The sequence below is a fragment of the Ambystoma mexicanum genome, unplaced genomic scaffold (assembly GCF_040938575.1).
Source record: "Ambystoma mexicanum isolate Mex_15411 unplaced genomic scaffold, UKY_AmexF1_1 Mex_scaf3, whole genome shotgun sequence".
Lineage (NCBI taxonomy): Eukaryota > Metazoa > Chordata > Amphibia > Caudata > Ambystomatidae > Ambystoma > Ambystoma mexicanum.
The window spans coordinates 5078510-5100315 of record NW_027182444.1 but is presented as its reverse complement, the minus strand read 5'-3'; positions in this window follow the sequence as shown (position 1 = coordinate 5100315).

Here is a 21806-nt window from a genome sequence, read left to right as displayed (position 1 = left end):
GTGACAAGGACTCGAGATACTACACAACCTGGCGGCGGTTACAGAGCAGGACTCCCGTGTAAGCTGGTCAGTCAACTGGATGGCCCAGAGACGCTTCCGAAGGCTTACTGGCAGGAGATGATGAAGTTGCCGAGAATAGCTGTTCCTGCTATTCCAAAGGTCGAAGCACCAGTACAGGCCTTCTGGTTCGATCAAAGGAGGAAAGGGTTTCACAGGACGACAGCAGTGCAAAGGAGGAGTCCTTCAGCGGGTCACCAGCGATTCCTCGGTCCAGCCACTTGGTTGCAGGATACTTGGCTCCTGTATTCCTTCGTTCGTGAGAACTCAGGAGATCGACATGGTAGTGGTGTTTCCAGCCCCCTCTTATCCACGGTTCCCTTCGCGCCAAAACGGAGGGGACCCGATGGGAGATCCGCTCATCAACACTCACACCATTCGTGGACCAATCACGGACCACGGTGGTCCCAGGCATTCACACCACCCTAGACTCTCTGGCACCCAGGATGTGTATTGGGACCAGACATCCCAGCCCACATCCTGGAGGCACACACACGACATGTAGAAGCCCGCAAAAGCATCCGTGTTTCGCGGGAAAGTACATGCCCAAATAAGGAAGCCCCTGGGTCGGCTCGACCTGGGAAAGGTGAAGGGAGCAAGACGGTCAGTGGACAGGAAAAAGGAGCCTCGTGGTCTGGCCATTTTGGGAGCCAGGCCACCATTTTGGGTTAAGCGCGAGAAATGCGCTTAGAACGCCAAAAGGAGCTCAAAACACAAGAAAACGATCGCTGCCACCATTCCCGTCCCTGAATTACTTGCACCGATCAGATACAATCCTAAACGAGTATCTAGGGCCCGTAGAAGGCTAGAGACCCAAGAGAGCTGTAACTTAGCTTACAGTGCCCTCTTGTGTCATGTTGCACTAAAGCCGCAACATGATAAAAGAAACTACGGGAAACAGCGTTCCCCGGTACTGACTGTCTTAAGGGCATGTCAGTTTCCCCATGAGAAAAGGAGCGAAAGCCCAGAGGAGTGCAGCAGAAGGCTGCACTTCTCTGGCAAAGTCAAGAACAAGGTGAAAAACAACAGCAAAAAGTTTAGGGGTTGCCACATGGAAGGAAAATTACCTACAATTACGAAATCTTTCCTAACACTTCTGATAGCATGAGGTGTGATATCTCAATGTCTCTAATACCAAACCTGAGATCCTACCTCTAACATGAAATGTGATATCCAACTCCTTCCCTTTCCAAACCTGAGAGCCTTCCTACAGCATGAGATGTGATATCCAAGTCCTTCCCATTCCAATCCTGAGACCCTTCCTATAGCATGAGATGGGATATCCAACTCCTTCCAAATCCAATCCTGATACCCTTCCGATAGCATGAGATGTGATATGCCAATGCTTCTACAAAACCTGAGACCCATACCATGGCATGAGATGTGATATCAAACTCCCGTCCTATACCATGAGACTTGATATCTCAATGCTTCTAATACCAAACCTGAGACCGGTCCAATAACATGAGATGTGATATCCAAATCCTTCATGTTCCAAAACTGATACCCTTCCTATAGCATGAGATGTGATATCCAATTCCTTCCCATCCCAATCCTGAGACACCTCCGATAGCAGAGATGTGATATCTCAATGCTTATACCAAACCTGAGACTCTTCCTATAACATGAGATGTGATATCCAACTCCTTCCCGTTCCAAACCTGAGACCCTTCCTATAGCATGAGATGTGATATCCAACTCCTTCCCATTCCAATCCTGAGACCCTTCCGATAGCATGAGATGTGATATCTCAATGCTTCTAATACCAAACCTGTGATCCTTCCTATAACAAGAGATGTGATATCCAAATCCTTTCCCTTCCAAACCCGAGACCCTCCCTTTAGCATGAGATGTGATATCTCAATGCCTCTAATACCAAACCTGAGATCCTTCCGATAGCATGAGATGTGATATCTCAATGCTTCTAATACCAAACCTGAGATCCTTCCTATAACATGAGATGTGATATCCAAATCCTTCCCCTTCCATTCCTGAGACCCTCCCTTTAGCATGAGATGTGATATCCAACTCCTTCCCATTCCAATCCTGAGACCCTTCTGATAGCATGAGATGTGATATCTCAATGCCTCTAATAACAAACCTGAGATCCTACCTCTAACATGAAATGTGATATCCAACTCCTTCCCTTTCCAAACGTGAGACCCTCCCTATAGCATGAGATGTGATATCCAAGTCCTTCCCATTCCAATCCTGAGACCCTTCCTATAGCATGAGATGTGATATCTCAATGCTTCTAATACCAAACCTGAGACCCTTCCTATAACATAAGATGGGATATCCAACTCCTTCCCATTGCAATCCTGAGACCCTTCCGATAGCAGAGATGTGATATCTCAATGCTTATACCAAACCTGAGACCCTTCCTGTGGCATGAGATGTCATATACAACTCCTTCCCATTCCAATCCTGAGACCCTTCCTATAGCATGAGATGTGATATCTCAATGCTTATACCAAACCTGAGACCCTTCCTATAGCATGAGATGTGATATCGAACTCCTTCCCATTCCAATCCTGAGATCCTTCCGATAGCATGAGATGTGATATCTCAATGCTTCTAATACCAAACCTGAGATCATTCCTATACCACAAGATGTAATATACAAATCCTTCCCCTTCCAAACCTGAGACCCTCCCTTTAGCATGAGATGTGATATCCAACTCCTTCCCATTCCAATCCTGAGACCCTTCCTATAGCATGAGATGTGATGCACACAATGCTTCTAATACCAAACCTGAGATCCTTCCTATAACATGAGATGTGATATCCAACTCCTTCCCATTCCAATCCTGAGACACTTCCTATAGCATGAGAAGTGATATCTCCATGCTTATACCAAACCTGAGACCCTTCCTATAGCATGAGATGTGATATCCAAATCCTTCCCATTCCAATCCCGAGACCCTTCCTATAGCATGAGATGTGATATCTCAATGCTTATACCAAACCTGAGAGCCTACCTATAGCATGAGATGTGATATCCAAGTCCATCCCATTCCAATCCTTAGACCCTTCCGATAGCATGCGATGTGATATCTCAATGATTCTAATACCAAACCAGAGACCCGTCCTATAACATGAGATGGGATATCCAACTCCTTCCCATTCCAATCCTGAGCCACCTCCGATAGCAGAGATGTGATATCTCAATGCTTATACCAAACCTGAGACCCTTCCTATAACATGAGATGTGATATCCAACTCCTTCCCGTTCCAAACCTGAGACCCTTCCTATAGCATATGTGATATCCAACTCCTTCCCATTCCAAACATGAGACCCTTCCTATAGCAAGAATGTAATATCCAACTCCTACCCATTCCAATCCTGAGACCATTCCTATAGCATGAGATGTGATATCTCAATGCTTCTAATACCAAACCTGAGATACTTCCTATGACATGAGATGTGATATCCAATTCCTTCCCATTCCAAACCTGAGATCCTTCCTACAGCATGCGATGTGATATCTCAATGCTTCTAATACCAAACCTGAGACCCGTCCTATAACATGAGATGGGATATCCAACTCCTTCTCGTTCCATACCTGATACCCTTCCTATAGCATGAGATGTAATATCCAACTCCTTCCCATCCCAATCCTGAGACACCTCCGATAGCAGAGATGTGATATCTCAATGCTTATACCAAACCTGAGACTCTTCCTATAACATGAGATGTGATATCCAACTCCTTCCCGTTCCAAACCTGAGACCCTTCCTATAGCATGAGATGTGATATCCAACTCCTTCCCATTCCAATCCTGAGACCCTTCCGATAGCATGAGATGTGATATCTCAATGCTTCTAATACCAAACCTGTGATCCTTCCTATAACATGAGATGTGATATCCAAATCCTTCCCCTTCCAAACCTGAGACCCTCCCTTTAGCATGAGATGTGATATCCAACTCCTTCCCATTCCAATCCTGAGACCCTTCATACAGCATGAGATGTGATATCTCAATGCTTCTAATACCAAACCTGAGACCCTTCCTATAACATGAGATGTGATATCTCAATGCTTATACCAAACCTGATATCCTTCCTATAACATGAGATGTGATATCCAACTCCTTCCCATTCCAATCCTGAGACCCTTCCGATAGCAGAGATGTGATATCTCAATGCTTATACCAAACCTGATATCCTTCCTATAACATGAGATGTGATATCCAACTCCTTCCCATTCCAATCCTGAGACCCTTCCTATAGCATGAGATGTGATATCTCACTGCTTATACCAAACGTGAGACCCTTCCTATAGCATGAGATGTGATATCCAACTCCTTCCCATTCCAATCCTGAGACCCTTCCTATAGCATGAGATGTGATATCTCAATGCTTCTAATATCAAACTTGAGACCCTCCCTATAGCATGAGTAGTGATTCCAAGTCCTTCCCATTCCAATCCTGAGACACTTCCTATAGCATGAGATGTGATATCTCAATGCTTCTAATACCAAACCTGAGACTCTTCCTATAACATGAGATGGGATATCCAACTCCTTCCCATTCCAATCCCGAGACCCTTCCGATAGCAGAGATGTGATATCTCAATGCTTATACCAAACCTGAGATCCTTCCTATAACATGAGATGTGATATCCAACTCCTTCCCATTCCAATCCTGAGACCCTTCCTATAGCATGAGATGTGAAATCTCAATGCTTATACCAAACCTGAGACCCTTCCTATAGCATGAGATGTGATACCCAACTCCTTCCCATTCCAATCCTGAGACCCTTCCTATAGCATGAGATGTGATATCTCAATGCCTCTAATACCGAACCTGAGATCCTTCCTCTAACATGAAATGTGATATCCAACTCCTTCCCTTTCCAAACCTGAGAGCCTATCTATAGCATGAGATGTGATATCCAAGTCCTTCCCATTCCAATCCTTAGACCCTTCCTACAGCATGCAATATGATATCTCAATGATTCTAATAACAAACCTGAGACCCATCCTATAACATGAGATGGGATATCCAACTCCTTCCCATTCCAATCCTGAGACACTTCCGATAGCAGAGATGTGATATCTCAATGCTTATACCAAACCTGAGACCCTTCCTATAACATGAGATGTGATATCCAACTCCTTCCCATTCCAAACCTGAGACCCTTCCTTTAGCATGAGATGTGATATCCAGCTCCTTCCCATTCCAATCCTGAGACACTTCGAATAGCATGAGATGTGATATCTCAATGCTTCTAATATCAAAACTGAGACCCTCCCTATAGCATGATATGTGATATCTAAGTCCTTCCCATTCCAATCCTGAGACCCTTCCTATAGCATGAGATGTGATATCTCAATGCTTCTACCAAACCTGAGACCCTTCCTTTAGCATGAGATGTGATATCCAACTCCTTCCCATTCCAATCCTGAGACCCTTCCTATAGCATGAGATGTGATATCTCAATACTTCTAATACCAAACCTGAGATCCTTCCGATAACATGAGATGTGATATCCAAATCCTTCCCCTTCCAATCCTGAGACCCTTCTGATAGCATGAGATGTGATATCTCAATGCTTCTAATACCAAACCTGAGATCCTTCCTATAACATGAGATGTTATATCCAAATCCTTCCCCTTCCAAACCTGAGACCCTCCCTTTAGCATGAGATGTGATATCCAACTCCTTCCCATTCCAATTCTGAGCCCCTTCCTATACCATGAGACTTGATATCCAACTCCTTCCCATTCCAATTCTTAGCCCCTTCCTATACCATGAGACTTGATATCTCAATGCTTCTAATACCAAACCTGAGACCCGTCCTATAACATGAGATGTGATATCCAAATCCTTCCCCTTCCAAACCTTAGACCCTTCCTTTATCATGAGATGTGATATCCAACTCCTTCCCATTCCAATCCTGAGACCCTTCCGATATCATGAGATGTGATATCTCAATGCTTCTAATATCAAACTTGAGACACTCCCTATAGCATGAGATGTGATATCCAAGTCCTTCCCATTCCAATCCTGAGACCCTTCCAATAGCTTGAGATGTGATATCCAACTCCTTCCCATTCCAATTCTGAGCCCCTTCCTATACCATGAGACTTGATATCTCAATGCTTCTAATACCAAACCTGAGACCCGTCCTATAACATGAGATGTGATATCCAAATCCTTCCCCTTCCAAACCTTAGACCCTTCCTTTATCATGAGATGTGATATCCAACTCCTTCCCATTCCAATCCTGAGACCCTTCCGATATCATGAGATGTGATATCTCAATGCTTCTAATATCAAACTTGAGACCCTCCCTATAGCATGAGATGTGATATCCAAGTCCTTCCCATTCCAATCCTGAGACCCTTCCTATAGCATGAAATGTGATATCTCAATGCTTCTAATACCAAACCTGAGACCCTTCCTATAACATGAGATTGGAATATCCAACTCCTTCCCATTCTAATCCTGAGACCCTTCCGATAGCAGAGATGTGATATCTCAATTCTTATACCAAACCTGAGATCCTTCCTATAACATGAGATGTGATATCCAACTCCTTCCCATTCCAATCCTGAGACACTTCCTATAGCATGAGATGTGATATCTCACTGCTTATACCAAACCTGAGACCCTTCCTATAGCATGAGATGTGATATCCAACTCCTTCCCATTCCAATCCTGAGACCCTTCCTATAGCAAGAGATGTGATATCTCAATGCTTCTAATATCAAACTTGAGGACCTCCCTATAGCATGAGATGTGATATCCAAGTACTTCCCATTCCAATCCTGAGACACTTCCTATAGCATGAGATGTGATATCTCAATGCTTCTAATACCAAACCTGAGACTCTTCCTATAACATGAGATGGGATATCCAACTCCTTCCCATTCCAATCCTGAGACCCTTCCGATAGCAGAGATGTGATATCTCAATGCTTATATCAAACCTGAGACCCTTCCTACGGCATGAGATGTCATATACAACTCCTTCCCATTCCAATCCTGAGACCCTTCCTATAGCATGAGATGTGATATCTCAATGCTTATACCAAACCTGAGACCCTTCCTATAGCATGAGATGTGATATCCAACTCCTTCCCATTCCAATCCTGAGACCCTTCCTATAGCATGAGATGTGATATCTCAATGCTTATACCAAACCTGAGACCCTTCCTACGGCATGAGATGTCATATACAACTCCTTCCCATTCCAATCCTGAGACCCTTCCTATAGCATGACATGTGATATCTCAATGCTTATACCAAACCTGAGACCCTTCCTATAGCATGAGATGTGATATCCAACTCCTTCCCATTCCAATCCTGAGACCCTTCCTATAGCATGAGATGTGATATCTCAATGCTTCTACCAAACCTGAGACCCTTCCTTCAGCATGAGATGTGATATCCAACTCCCTCCCATTCCAATCCTGAGACCCTTCCTATTGCATGAGTTGTGATATCTCAATACTTCTAATACCAAACCTGAGATCCTTCCGATAACATGAGATGTGATATCCAAATCCTTCCCCTTCCAATCCTGAGACCCTTCTGATAGCATGAGATGTGATATCTCAATGCTTCTAATACCAAACCTGAGATCCTTCCGATAGCATGAGATGTGATATCTCAATGCTTCTAATACCAAACCTGAGATCCTTCCTATAACATGAGATGTGATATCCAAATCCTTCCCCTTCCAAACCTGAGACCCTCCCTTTAGCATGAGATGTGATATCCAACTCCTTCCCATTCCAATTCTGAGCCCCTTCCTATACCATGAGACTTGATATCCAACTCCTTCCCATTCCAATTCTGAGCCCCTTCCTATACCATGAGACTTGATATCTCAATGCTTCTAATACCAAACCTGAGACCCGTCCTATAACATGAGATGTGATATCCAAATCCTTCCCCTTCCAAACCTTAGACCCTTCCTTTATGATGAGATGTGATATCCAACTCCTTCCCATTCCAATCCTGAGACCCTTCCGATATCATGAGATGTGATATCTCAATGCTTCTAATATCAAACTTGAGACCCTCCCTATAGCATGAGATGTGATATCCAAGTCCTTCCCATTCCAATCCTGAGACCCTTCCTATAGCTTGAGATGTGACATCCAACTCCTTCCCATTCCAATTATGATCCCCTTCCTATACCATGAGACTTGATATCTCAATGCTTCTAATACCAAACCTGAGACCCGTCCTATAACATGAGATGTGATATCCAAATCCTTCCCCTTCCAAACCTTAGACCCTTCCTTTATCATGAGATGTGATATCCAACTCCTTCCCATTCCAATCCTGAGACCCTTCCGATATCATGAGATGTAATATCTCAATGCTTCTAATATCAAACTTGAGACCCTCCCTATAGCATGAGATGTGATATCCAAGTCCTTCCCATTCCAATCCTGAGACCCTTCCTATAGCATGAGATGTGATATCTCAATGCTTCTAATACCAAACCTGAGACCCTTCCTATAACATGAGATTGGAATATCCAACTCCTTCAAATTCCAATCCTGAGACCCTTCCGATAGCAGAGATGTGATATCTCAATTCTTATACCAAACCTGAGATCCTTCCTATAACATGAGATGTGATATCCAACTCCTTCCCATTCCAATCCTGAGACACTTCCTATAGCATGAGATGTGATATCTCACTGCTTATACCAAACCTGAGACCCTTCCTATAGCATGAGATGTGATATCCAACTTCTTCCCATTCCAATCCTGAGACCCTTCCTATAGCATGAGATGTGATATCTCAATGCTTCTAATATCAAACTTGAGAGCCTCCCTATAGCATGAGATGTGATATCCAAGTCCTTCCCATTCCAATCCTGAGACACTTCCTATAGCATGAGATGTGATATCTCAATGCTTCTAATACCAAACCTGTGATCCTTCCTATAACATGAGATGTGATATCCAAATCCTTCCCCTTCCAAACCTGAGACCCTTCCTATAGCATGAGATGTGATATCCAACTCCTTCCCATTCCAATCCTGAGACCCTTCCGATAGCATGAGATGTGATATCTCAATGCTTCTAATACCAAACCTGTGATCCTTCCTATAACATGAGATGTGATGTCCAAATCCTTCCCCTTCCAAACCTGAGACCCTCCCTTTAGCATGAGATGTGATATCCAACTCCTTCCCATTCCAATCCTGAGACCCTTCATACAGCATGAGATGTGATATCTCAATGCTTCTAATACCAAACCTGAGACCCTTCCTATAACATGAGATGGGAATATCCAACTCCTTCCCATTCCAATCCTGAGACCCTTCCGATAGCAGAGATGTGATATCTCAATGCTTATACCAAACCTGATATCCTTCCTATAACATGAGATGTGATATCCAACTCCTTCCCATTCCAATCCTGAGACCCTTCCTATAGCATGAGATGTGATATCTCACTGCTTATACCAAACGTGATACCCTTCCTATAGCATGAGATGTGATATCCAACTCCTTCCCATTCCAATCCTGAGACCCTTCCTATAGCATGAGATGTGATATCTCAATGCTTCTAATATCAAACTTGAGACCCTCCCTATAGCATGAGTAGTGATATCCAAGTCCTTCCCATTCCAATCCTGAGACACTTCCTATAGCATGAGATGTGATATCTCAATGCTTCTAATACCAAACCTGAGACTCTTCCTATAACATGAGATGGGATATCCAACTCCTTCCCATTCCAATCCCGAGACCCTTCCGATAGCAGAGATGTGATATCTCAATGCTTATACCAAACCTGAGATCCTTCCTATAACATGAGATGTGATATCCAACTCCTTCCCATTCCAATCCTGAGACCCTTCCTATAGCATGAGATGTGAAATCTCAATGCTTATACCAAACCTGAGACCCTTCCTATAGCATGAGATGTGATACCCAACTCCTTCCCATTCCAATCCTGAGACCCTTCCTATAGCATGAGATGTGATATCTCAATGCCTCTAATACCGAACCTGAGATCCTTCCTCTAACATGAAATGTGATATCCAACTCCTTCCCTTTCCAAACCTGAGAGCCTATCTATAGCATGAGATGTGATATCCAAGTCCTTCCCATTCCAATCCTTAGACCCTTCCTACAGCATGCAATATGATATCTCAATGATTCTAATAACAAACCTGAGACCCGTCCTATAACATGAAATGGGATATCCAACTCCTTCCCATTCCAATCCTGAGACACTTCCGATAGCAGAGATGTGATATCTCAATGCTTATACCAAACCTGAGACCCTTCCTATAACATGAGATGTGATATCCAACTCCTTCCCATTCCAAACCTGAGACCCTTCCTTTAGCATGAGATGTGAAATCCTGAGACACTTCCGATAGCAGAGATGTGATATCTCAATGCTTATACCAAACCTGAGACCCTTCCTATAACATAAGATGTGATATCCAACTCCTTCCCGTTCCAAACCTGAGACTCTTCCTTTAGCATGAGATGTGATATCCAGCTCCTTCCCATTCCAATCCTGAGACACTTCCGATAGCATGAGATGTGATATCTCAATGCTTCTAATATCAAAACTGAGACCCTCCCTATAGCATGATATGTGATATCTAAGTCCTTCCCATTCCAATCCTGAGACCCTTCCTATAGCATGAGATGTGATATCTCAATGCTTCTAATACCAAACCTGAGACCCTTCCTACAGCATGCGATGTGATATCTCACTGCTTATACCAAACCTGAGACCCTTCCTATAGCATGAGATGTGATATCCAACTCCTTCCCATTCCAATCCTGAGACCCTTCCTATAGCATGAGATGTGATATCTCAATGCTTCTAATATCAAACTTGAGAGCCTCCCTATAGCATGAGATGTGATATCCAAGTCCTTCCCATTCCAATCCTGAGACACTTCCTATAGCATGAGATGTGATATCTCAATGCTTCTAATACCAAACCTGAGACTCTTCCTATAACATGAGATGGGATATCCAACTCCTTCCCATTCAAATCCAGAGACCCTTGCGATAGCAGAGATGTGATATCTCAATGCTTATACCAAACCTGAGACCCTTCCTACGGCATGAGATGTCATATACAACTCCTTCCCATTCCAATCCTGAGACCCTTCCTATAGCATGAGATGTGATATCTCAATGCTTATACCAAACCTGACACCCTTCCTATAGCATGAGATGTGATATCCAACTCCTTCCCATTCCAATCCTGAGACCCTTCCTATAGCATGAGATGTGATATCTCAATGCTTATACCAAACCTGAGACCCTTCCTACGGCATGAGATGTCATATACAACTCCTTCCCATTCCAATCCTGAGACCCTTCCTATAGCATGAGATGTGATATCTCAATGCTTATACCAAACCTGAGACCCTTCCTATAGCATGAGATGTGATATCCAACTACTTCCCATTCCAATCCTGAGACCCTTCCTATAGCATGAGATGTGATATCTCAATGCTTATACCAAACCTGAGACCCTTCCTATAACATGAGATGGGATATCCAACTCCTTCCCATTCCAATCCTGAGACACTTCCGATAGCAGAGATGTGATATCTCAATGCTTATACCAGACCTTAGACCCTTCCTATAACATGAGATCGGATATCCAACTCCTTCCCGTTCCAAACCTGAGACCCTTCCTTTAGCATGAGATGTGATATCCAGCTCCTTCCCATTCCAATCCTGAGACACTTCCGATAGCATGAGATGTGATATCTCAATGCTTCTAATATCAAAACGGAAACCCTCCCTATAGCATGATATGTGATATCTAAGTCCTTCCCATTCCAATCCTGAGACCCTTCCTATAGCATGAGATGTGATATCTCAATGCTTCTACCAAACCTGAGACCCTTCCTTTAGCATGAGATGTGATATCCAACTCCTTCCCATTCTAATCCTGAGACCCTTCCTATAGCATGAGATGTGATATCTCAATACTTCTAATACCAAACCTGAGATCCTTCCGATAACATGAGATGTGATATCCAAATCCTTCCCCTTCCAAACCTGAGACCCTCCATTTTAGCATGAGATGTGATATCCAACTCCTTCCCATTCCAATCCTGAGACCCTTCTGATAGCATGAGATGTGATATCTCAATGCTTCTAATACCAAACCTGAGATCCTTCCGATAGCATGAGATGTGATATCTCAATGCTTCTAATACCAAACCTGAGATCTTTCCTATAACATGAGATGTGATATCCAAATCCTTCCCCTTCCAATTCTGAGACCCTCCCTTTAACATGAGATGTGATATCCAACTCCTTCCCATTCCAACCTGATACCCTTCCTATAGCATGAGATGTGATATCTCAATGCCTCTAATACCAAACCTGAGATCCTTCCTCTAACATGAAATGTGATATCCAACTCCTTCCCTTTCCAAACCTGAGAGCCTATCTATAGCATGAGATGTGATATCCAAGTCCTTCCCATTCCAATCCTTAGACCCTTCCTACAGCATGCAATATGATATCTCAATGATTCTAATAACAAACCTGAGACCCGTCCTATAACATGAGATGGGATATCCAACTCCTTCCCATTCCAATCCTGAGACACTTCCGATAGCAGAGATGTGATATCTCAATGCTTATACCAAACCTGAGACCCTTCCTATAACATGAGATGTGATATCCAACTCCTTCCCGTTCCAAACCTGAGACTCTTCCTTTAGCATGAGATGTGATATCCAGCTCCTTCCCATTCCAATCCTGAGACACTTCCGATAGCATGAGATGTGATATCTCAATGCTTCTAATATCAAAACTGAGACCCTCCCTATAGCATGATATGTGATATCTAAGTCCTTCCCATTCCAATCCTGAGACCCTTCTGATAGCATGAGATGTGATATCTCAATGCCTCTAATACCAAACCTGAGATCCTACCTCTAACATGAAATGTGATATCCAACTCTCTCCCCTTCCAAACCTGAGAGCCTTCCTATAGCATGAGATGTGATATCCAAGTCCTTCCCATTCCAATCCTGAGACCCTTCCTATAACATGAGATGTGATATCCAACTACTTCCCATTCCAACCTGAGACCCTTCCTTTAGCATGAGATGGGATATCCAACTCCTTCCAAATCCAATCCTGATACCATTCCGATAGCATGAGATGTGATATCCCAATGCTTCTACCAAACCTGAGACCCATACTATGGCATGAGATGTGATATCAAACTCCTTCCCATTCCAATTCTGAGACCCTTCCTATACCATGAGACTTGCTATCTCAATGCTTCTAATACCAAACCTGAGACCCGTCCTATAACATGAGATGTGATATCCAAATCCTTCCCCTTCCAAACCTTAGACCCTTCCTTTATCATGAGATGTGATATCCAACTCCTTCCCATTCCAATCCTGAGACCCTTCCGATATCATGAGATGTGATATCTCAATGCTTCTAATATCAAACTTGAGACCCTCCCTATAGCATGAGATGTGATATCCAAGTCCTTCCCATTCCAATCCTGAGACCCTTCCTATAGCATGAGATGTGATATCTCAATGCTTCTAATACCAAACCTGAGACCCTTCCTATAACATGAGATGGGAATATCCAACTCCTTACATTCCAATCCTGAGACCCTTCCGATAGCAGAGATGTGATATCTCAATGTTTATACCAAACCTGAGATCCTTCCTATAACATGAGATGTGATATCCAACTCCTTCCCATTCCAATACTGAGACACTGCCCATAGCATGAGATGTGATATCTCACTGCTTATACCAAACCTGAGACCCTTCCTATTGCATGAGATGTGATATCCAACTCCTTCCCATTCCAATCCTGAGACCCTTCCTATGGCATGAGATGTGATATCTCAATGCTTCTAATATCAAACTTGAGAGCCTCCCTATAGCATGAGATGTGATATCCAAGTCCTTCCCATTCCAATCCTGAGACACTTCCTACAGCATGAGATGTGATATCTCAATGCCTCTAATACCAAACCTGAGACTCTTCCTATAACATGAGATGGGATATCCAACTCCTTCCCATTCCAATCCTGAGACCCTTCCGATAGCAGAGATGTGATATCTCAATGCTTATACCAAACCTGAGACCCTTCCTACGGCATGAGATGTCATATACAACTCCTTCCCATTCCAATCCTGAGACCCTTCCTATAGCATGAGATGTGATATCTCAATGCTTCTAATATCAAACTTGAGACCCTCCCTATAGCATGAGATGTGATATCCACGTCCTTCCCATTCCAATCCTGAGACACTTCCTATAGCATGAGATGTGATATCTCAATGCTTCTAATACCAAACCTGAGACTCTTCCTATAACATGAGATGGGATATCCAACTCCTTCCCATTCCAATCCTGAGACCCTTCCGATAGCAGAGATGTGATATCTCAATGCTTATACCAAACCTGAGACCCTTCCTACGGCATGAGATGTCATATACAACTCCTTCCCATTCCAATCCTGAGACCCTTCCTATAGCATGAGATGTGATATCTCAATGCTTATACCAAACCTGAGACCCTTCCTACGGCATGAGATGTCATATACAACTCCTTCCCATTCCAATCCTGAGACCCTTCCTATAGCATGAGATGTGATATCTCAATGCTTCTAATATCAAACTTGAGACCCTCCCTATAGCATGAGATGTGATATCCAACTCCTTCCCATTCCAATCCTGAGACCCTTCCTATAGCATGAGATGTGATGTCTCAATGCTTCTAATACCAAACCTGAGATCCTTCCGATAACATGAGATGTGATATCCAACTCCTTCCCAATCCAATCCTGAGACCCTTCCGATAGCAGAGATGTGATATCTCAATGCTTATACCAAACCTGAGACCCTTCCTATGACATGAGATGTGATATCCAACTCCTTGCCATTCAAATCCTGAGACCCTCCCTATAGCAAGAGATGTCATATCCAACTCCTTCCCATTCCAAACCTGAGACCCTTCCTTTAGCATGAGATGTGATATCCAAATCCTTCACATTCCAATCCGGAGACCAATCCTATAGCATGAGATGTGATATCTCAATGCTTCTAATACCAAACCTGAGACCCTTCCGATAGCATGAGATGTGATATCTCAATGCTTCAAAAACCAAACATGAGAACCATCCTATAACATGAGATGTGAAATCCAAATCCTTCCCTTCCCAAACCTGAGACTCTTCCTATAGCATGAGATGTGATATCTCAATGCTTCTAATATCAAACTTGAGACCCTCCGTATAGCATGAGATGTGATATCCAAGTCCTTCCCATTCCAATCCTGAGACACTTCCTATAGCATGAGATGTGATATCTCAATGCTTCTAATACCAAACCTGAGACTCTTCCTATAACATGAGATGGGATATCCAACTCCTTCCCATTCCAATCCTGAGACTCTTCTGATAGCAGAGATGTGATATCTCAATGCTTATACCAAACCTGAGACCCTTCCTACGGCATGAGATGTCATATACAACTCCTTCCCATTCCAATCCTGAGACCCTTCCTATAGCATGAGATGTGATATCTCAATGCTTATACCAAACCTGAGACCCTTCCTATAGCATGAGATGTGATATCCAACTCCTTCCCATTCCAATCCTGAGACCCTTCCTATAGCATGAGATGTGATGTATCAATGCTTCTAATACCAAACCTGAGATCCTTCCTATAACATGAGATGTGATATCCAACTCCTTCCATTCCAATCCTGAGACCCTTCCTATAGCATGAGATTTGATATCTCAATGCTTATACCAAACCTGAGACCCTTCCTATAGCATGAGATGTGATATCCAAGTCTTTCCCATTCCAATCCTTAGACCCTTCCTACAGCATGCAATATGATATCTCAATGATTCTAATAACAATCCTGAGACCCGTCCTATAACATGAGATGGGATATCCAATTCCTTCCCATTCCAATCCTGAGACACTTCCGATAGCAGAGATGTGATATCTCAATGCTTATACCAAACCTGAGACCCTTCCTATAACATGAGATCGGATATCCAACTCCTTCCCGTTCCAAACCTGAGACCCTTCCTTTAGCATGAGATGTAATATCCAGCTCCTTCCCATTCCAATCCTGAGACACTTCCGATAGCATGAGATGTGATATCTCAATGCTTCTAATATCAAAATTGAAACCCTCCCTATAGCATGATATGTGATATCTAAGTCCTTCCCATTCCAATCCTGAGACCCTTCCTATAGCATGAGATGTGATATCTCAATGCTTCTACCAAACCTGAGACCCTTCCTTTAGCATGAGATGTGATATCCAACTCCTTCCCATTCCAACCTGAGACCCTTCCAGTAGCATGAGAAGGGATATCCAACTCCTTCCCAATCCAATCCTGAGACCCTTCCGATAGCAGAGATGTGATATCTCTATGCTTATACCAAACCTGCGACCCTTCCTATGGCATGAGATGTGATATCCAACTCCTTGCCATTCAAATCCTGAGACCCTCCCTATAACAAGAGATGTCATATCCAACTCCTTCCCATTCCAAACCTGAGACCCTTCCTTTAGCATGAGATGTGATATCCAAATCCTTCACATTCCAATCCGGAGACCCTTCCTATAACATGAGATGTGATATCCAACTCCTTCCCAATCCAATCCTGAGACCCTTCCGATAGCAGAGATGTGATATCTCAATGCTTATACCAAACCTGAGACCCTTCCTATGGCATGAGATGTGATATCCAACTCCTTGCCATTCAAATCCTGAGACCCTCCCTATAACAAGAGATGTCATATCCAACTCCTTCCCATTCCAAACCTGAGACCCTTCCTTTAGCATGAGATGTGATATCCAAATCCTTCACATTCCAACCCAGAGACCAATCCTATAGCATGAGATGTGATATCTCAATGCTTCTAATACCAAACCTGCGACCCTTCCGATAGCATGAGATGTGATATCTCAATGCTTCAAAAACCAAACATGAGAACCATCCTATAACATGAGATGTGAAATCCAAATCCTTCCCTTCCCAAACCTGAGACTCTTCCTATAGCATGAGATGTGATATCTCAATGCTTCTAATATCAAACTTAAGACCCTCCCTATAGCATGAGATGTGATATCCAAGCCCTTCCCATTCCAATCCTGAGACACTTCCGATAGCATGAGATGTGATATCTCAATGCTTCTAATACCAACCCTGAGACTCTTCCTATAACATGAGATGGGATATCCAACTCCTTCCCATTCCAATCCTGAGACTCTTCTGATAGCAGAGATGTGATATCTCAATGCTTATACCAAACCTGAGACCCTTCCTACGGCATGAGATGTCATATACAACTCCTTCCCATTCCAATCCTGAGACCCTTCCTATAGCATGAGATGTGATATCTCAATGCTTATACCAAACCTGAGACCCTTCCTATAGCATGAGATGTGATATCCAACTCCTTCCCATTCCAATCCTGAGACCCTTCCTATAGCATGAGATGTGATGTCTCAATGCTTCTAATACCAAACCTGAGATCCTTCCTATAACATGAGATGTGATATCCAACTCCTTCCATTCCAATCCTGAGACCCTTCCTATAGCATGAGATTTGATATCTCAATGCTTATACCAAACCTGAGACCCTTCCTATAGCATGAGATGTGATATCCAAGTCTTTCCCATTCCAATCCTTAGACCCTTCCTACAGCATGCAATTTGATATCTCAATGATTCTAATAACAATCCTGAGACCCGTCCTATAACATGAGATGGGCTATCCAATTCCTTCCCATTCCAATCCTGAGACACTTCCGATAGCAGAGATGTGATATCTCAATGCTTATACCAAACCTGAGACCCTTCCTACAACATGAGATCGGATATCCAACTCCTTCCCGTTCCAAACCTGAGACCCTTCCTTTAGCATGAGATGTGATATCCAGCTCCTTCCCATTCGAATCCTGAGACACTTCCGATAGCATGAGATGTGATATCTCAATGCTTCTAATATCAAAACTGAAACCCTCCCTATAGCATGATATGTGATATCTAAGTCCTTCCCATTCCAATCCTGAGACCCCTCCTATAGCATGAGATGTGATATCTCAATGCTTCTACCAAACCTGAGACCCTTCCTTTAGCATGAGATGTGATATCCAACTCCTTCCCATTCCAACCTGAGACCCTTCCTATAGCATGAGAAGGGATATCCAACTCCTTCCCAATCCAATCCTGAGACCCCTCCAATAGCAGAGATGTGATATCTCAATGCTTATACCAAACCTGAGACCCTTCCTATGGCATAAGATGTGATATCCAACTCCTTGCCATTCAAATCCTGAGACCCTCCCTATAACAAGAGATGTCATATCCAACTCCTTCCCATTCCAAACCTGAGACCCTTCCTTTAGCATGAGATGTGATATCCAAATCCTTCACATTCCAATCCGGAGACCCTTCCTATAACATGAGATGTGATATCCAACTCCTTCCCAATCCAATCCTGAGACCCTTCCGATAGCAGAGATGTGATATCTCAATGCTTATACCAAACCTGAGACCCTTCCTATGGCATGAGATGTGATATCCAACTCCTTGCCATTCAAATCTTGAGACCCTCCCTATAACAAGAGATGTCATATCCAACTCCTTCCCATTCCAAACCTGAGACCCTTCCTTTAGCATGAGATGTGATATCCAAATCCTTCACATTCCAATACGGAGACCAATCCTATAGCATGAGATGTGATATCTCAATGCTTCTAATACCAAACCTGAGACCCTTCCGATAGCATGAGATGTGATATCTCAATGCTTCAAAAACCAAACATGAGAACCATCCTATAACATGAGATGTGAAATCAAAATCCTTCCCTTCCCAAACCTGAGACTCTTCCTATAGCATGAGATGTGATATCTCAATGCTTCTACCAAACCTGAAACCCTTCCTATAGCATGAGATGTGATATCCAACTCCTTCCCATTCCAATCCTGAGACACTTCCTATAGCATGAGATGTGATATCACAATGCTTCTAATACCAAACCTGAGACCCATCCTATAACATGAGATGTGATATCCAAATCCTTCCCCTTCCAAACCTGAGACCCTTCCTTTAGCATGAGATGTGATATCCAGCTCCTCCCATTCCAATCCTGAGACCCTTCCGATAGCATGAGATGTGGTATCTCAATGCTTCTAATATCAAAACTGAGACCCTCCCTATAGCATGAGATGTGATATCTAAGTCCTTCCCATTCCAATCCTGAGACCCTTCCGATAGCAGAGATGTGATATCTCAATGCTTATACCAAACCTGAGACCCTTCCTATGGCATGAGATGTGATATCCAACTCCTTGCCATTCAAATCCTGAGACCCTCCCTATAACAAGAGATGTCATATCCAACTCCTTCCCATTCCAAACCTGAGACCCTTCCTTTAGCATGAGATGTGATATCCAAATCCTTCACATTCCAATCCGGAGACCAATCCTATAGCATGAGATGTGATATCTCAATGCTTCTAATACCAAACCTGAGACCCTTCCGATAGCATGAGATGTGATATCTCAATGCTTCAAAAACCAAACATGAGAACCATCCTATAACATGAGATGTGAAATCCAAATCCTTCCCTTCCCAAACCTGAGACTCTTCCTATAGCATGAGATGTGATATCTCAATGCTTCTAATATCAAACTTGAGACCCTCCCTATAGCATGAGATGTGATATCCAAGTCCTTCCCATTCCAATCCTGAGACACTTCCTATAGCATGAGATGTGATATCTCAATGCTTCTAATACCAAACCTGAGACTCTTCCTATAACATGAGATGGGATATCCAACTCCTTCCCATTCCAATCCTGAGACTCTTCTGATAGCAGAGATGTGATATCTCAATGCTTATACCAAACCTGAGACCCTTCCTACGGCATGAGATGTCATATACAACTCCTTCCCATTCCAATCCTGAGACCCTTCCTATAGCATGAGATGTGATATCTCAATGCTTATACCAAACATGAGACCCTTCCTATAGCATGAGATGTGATATCCAACTCCTTCCCATTCCAATCCTGAGACCCTTCCTATAGCATGAGATGTTATGTCTCAATGCTTCTAATACCAAACCTGAGATCCTTCCTATAACATGAGATGTGATATCCAACTCCTTCCATTCCAATCCTGAGACCCTTCCTATAGCATGAGATTTGATATCTCAATGCTTATACCAAACCTGAGACCCTTCCTATAGCATGAGTTGTGATATCCAAGTCTTTCCCATTCCAATCCTTAGACCCTTCCTACAGCATGCAATATGATATCTCAATGATTCTAATAACAATCCTGAGACCCGTCCTATAACATGAGATGGGATATCCAATTCCTTCCCATTCCAATCCTGAGACACTTCCGATAGCAGAGATGTGATATCTCAATGCTTATACCAAACCTGAGACCCTTCCTATAAAATGAGATCGGATATCCAACTCCTTCCCGTTCCAAACCTGAGACCCTTCCTTTAGCATGAGATGTAATATCCAGCTCCTTCCCATTCCAATCCTGAGACACTTCCGATAGCATGAGATGTGATATCTCAATGCTTCTAATATCAAAACTGAAACCCTCCCTATAGCATGATATGTGATATCTAAGTCCTTCCCATTCCAATCCTGAGACCCTTCCTATAGCATGAGATGTGATATCTCAATGCTTCTACCAAACCTGAGACCCTTCCTTTAGCATGAGATGTGATATCCAACTCCTTCCCATTCCAACCTGAGACCCTTCCTATAGCATGAGAAGGGATATCCAACTCCTTCCCAATCCAATCCTGAGACCCTTCCGATAGCAGAGATGTGATATCTCAATGCTTATACCAAACCTGAGACCCTTCCTATGGCATGAGATGTGATATCCAACTCCTTTCCATTCAAATCCTGAGACCCTCCCTATAACAAGAGATGTCATATCCAACTCCTTCCCATTCCAAACCTGAGACCCTTCCTTTAGCATGAGATGTGATATCCAAATCCTTCACATTCCAATCCGGAGACCCTTCCTATAACATGAGATGTGATATCCAACTCCTTCCCAATCCAATCCTGAGACCCTTCCGATAGCAGAGATGTGATATCTCAATGCTTATACCAAACCTGAGACCCTTCCTATGGCATGAGATGTGATATCCAACTCCTTGCCATTCAAATCCTGAGACCCTCCCTATAACAAGAGATGTCATATCCAACTCCTTCCCATTCCAAACCTGAGACCCTTCCTTTAGCATGAGATGTGATATCCAAATCCTTCACATTCCAATCCGGAGACCAATCCTATAGCATGAGATGTGATATCTCAATGCTTCTAATACCAAACCCGAGACCCTTCCGATAGCATGAGATGTGATATCTCAATGCTTCAAAAACCAAACATGAGAACCATCCTATAACATGAGATGTGAAATCCAAATCCTTCCCTTCCCAAACCTGAGACTCTTCCTATAGCATGAGATGTGATATCTCAATGCTTCTAATATCAAACTTGAGACCCTCCCTATAGCATGAGATGTGATATCCAAGTCCTTCCCATTCCAATCCTGAGACACTTCCTATAGCATGAGATGTGATATCTCAATGCTTCTAATACCAAACCTGAGACTCTTCCTATAACATGAGATGGGATATCCAACTCCTTCCCATTCCAATCCTGAGACTCTTCTGATAGCAGAGATGTGATATCTCAATGCTTATACCAAACCTGAGA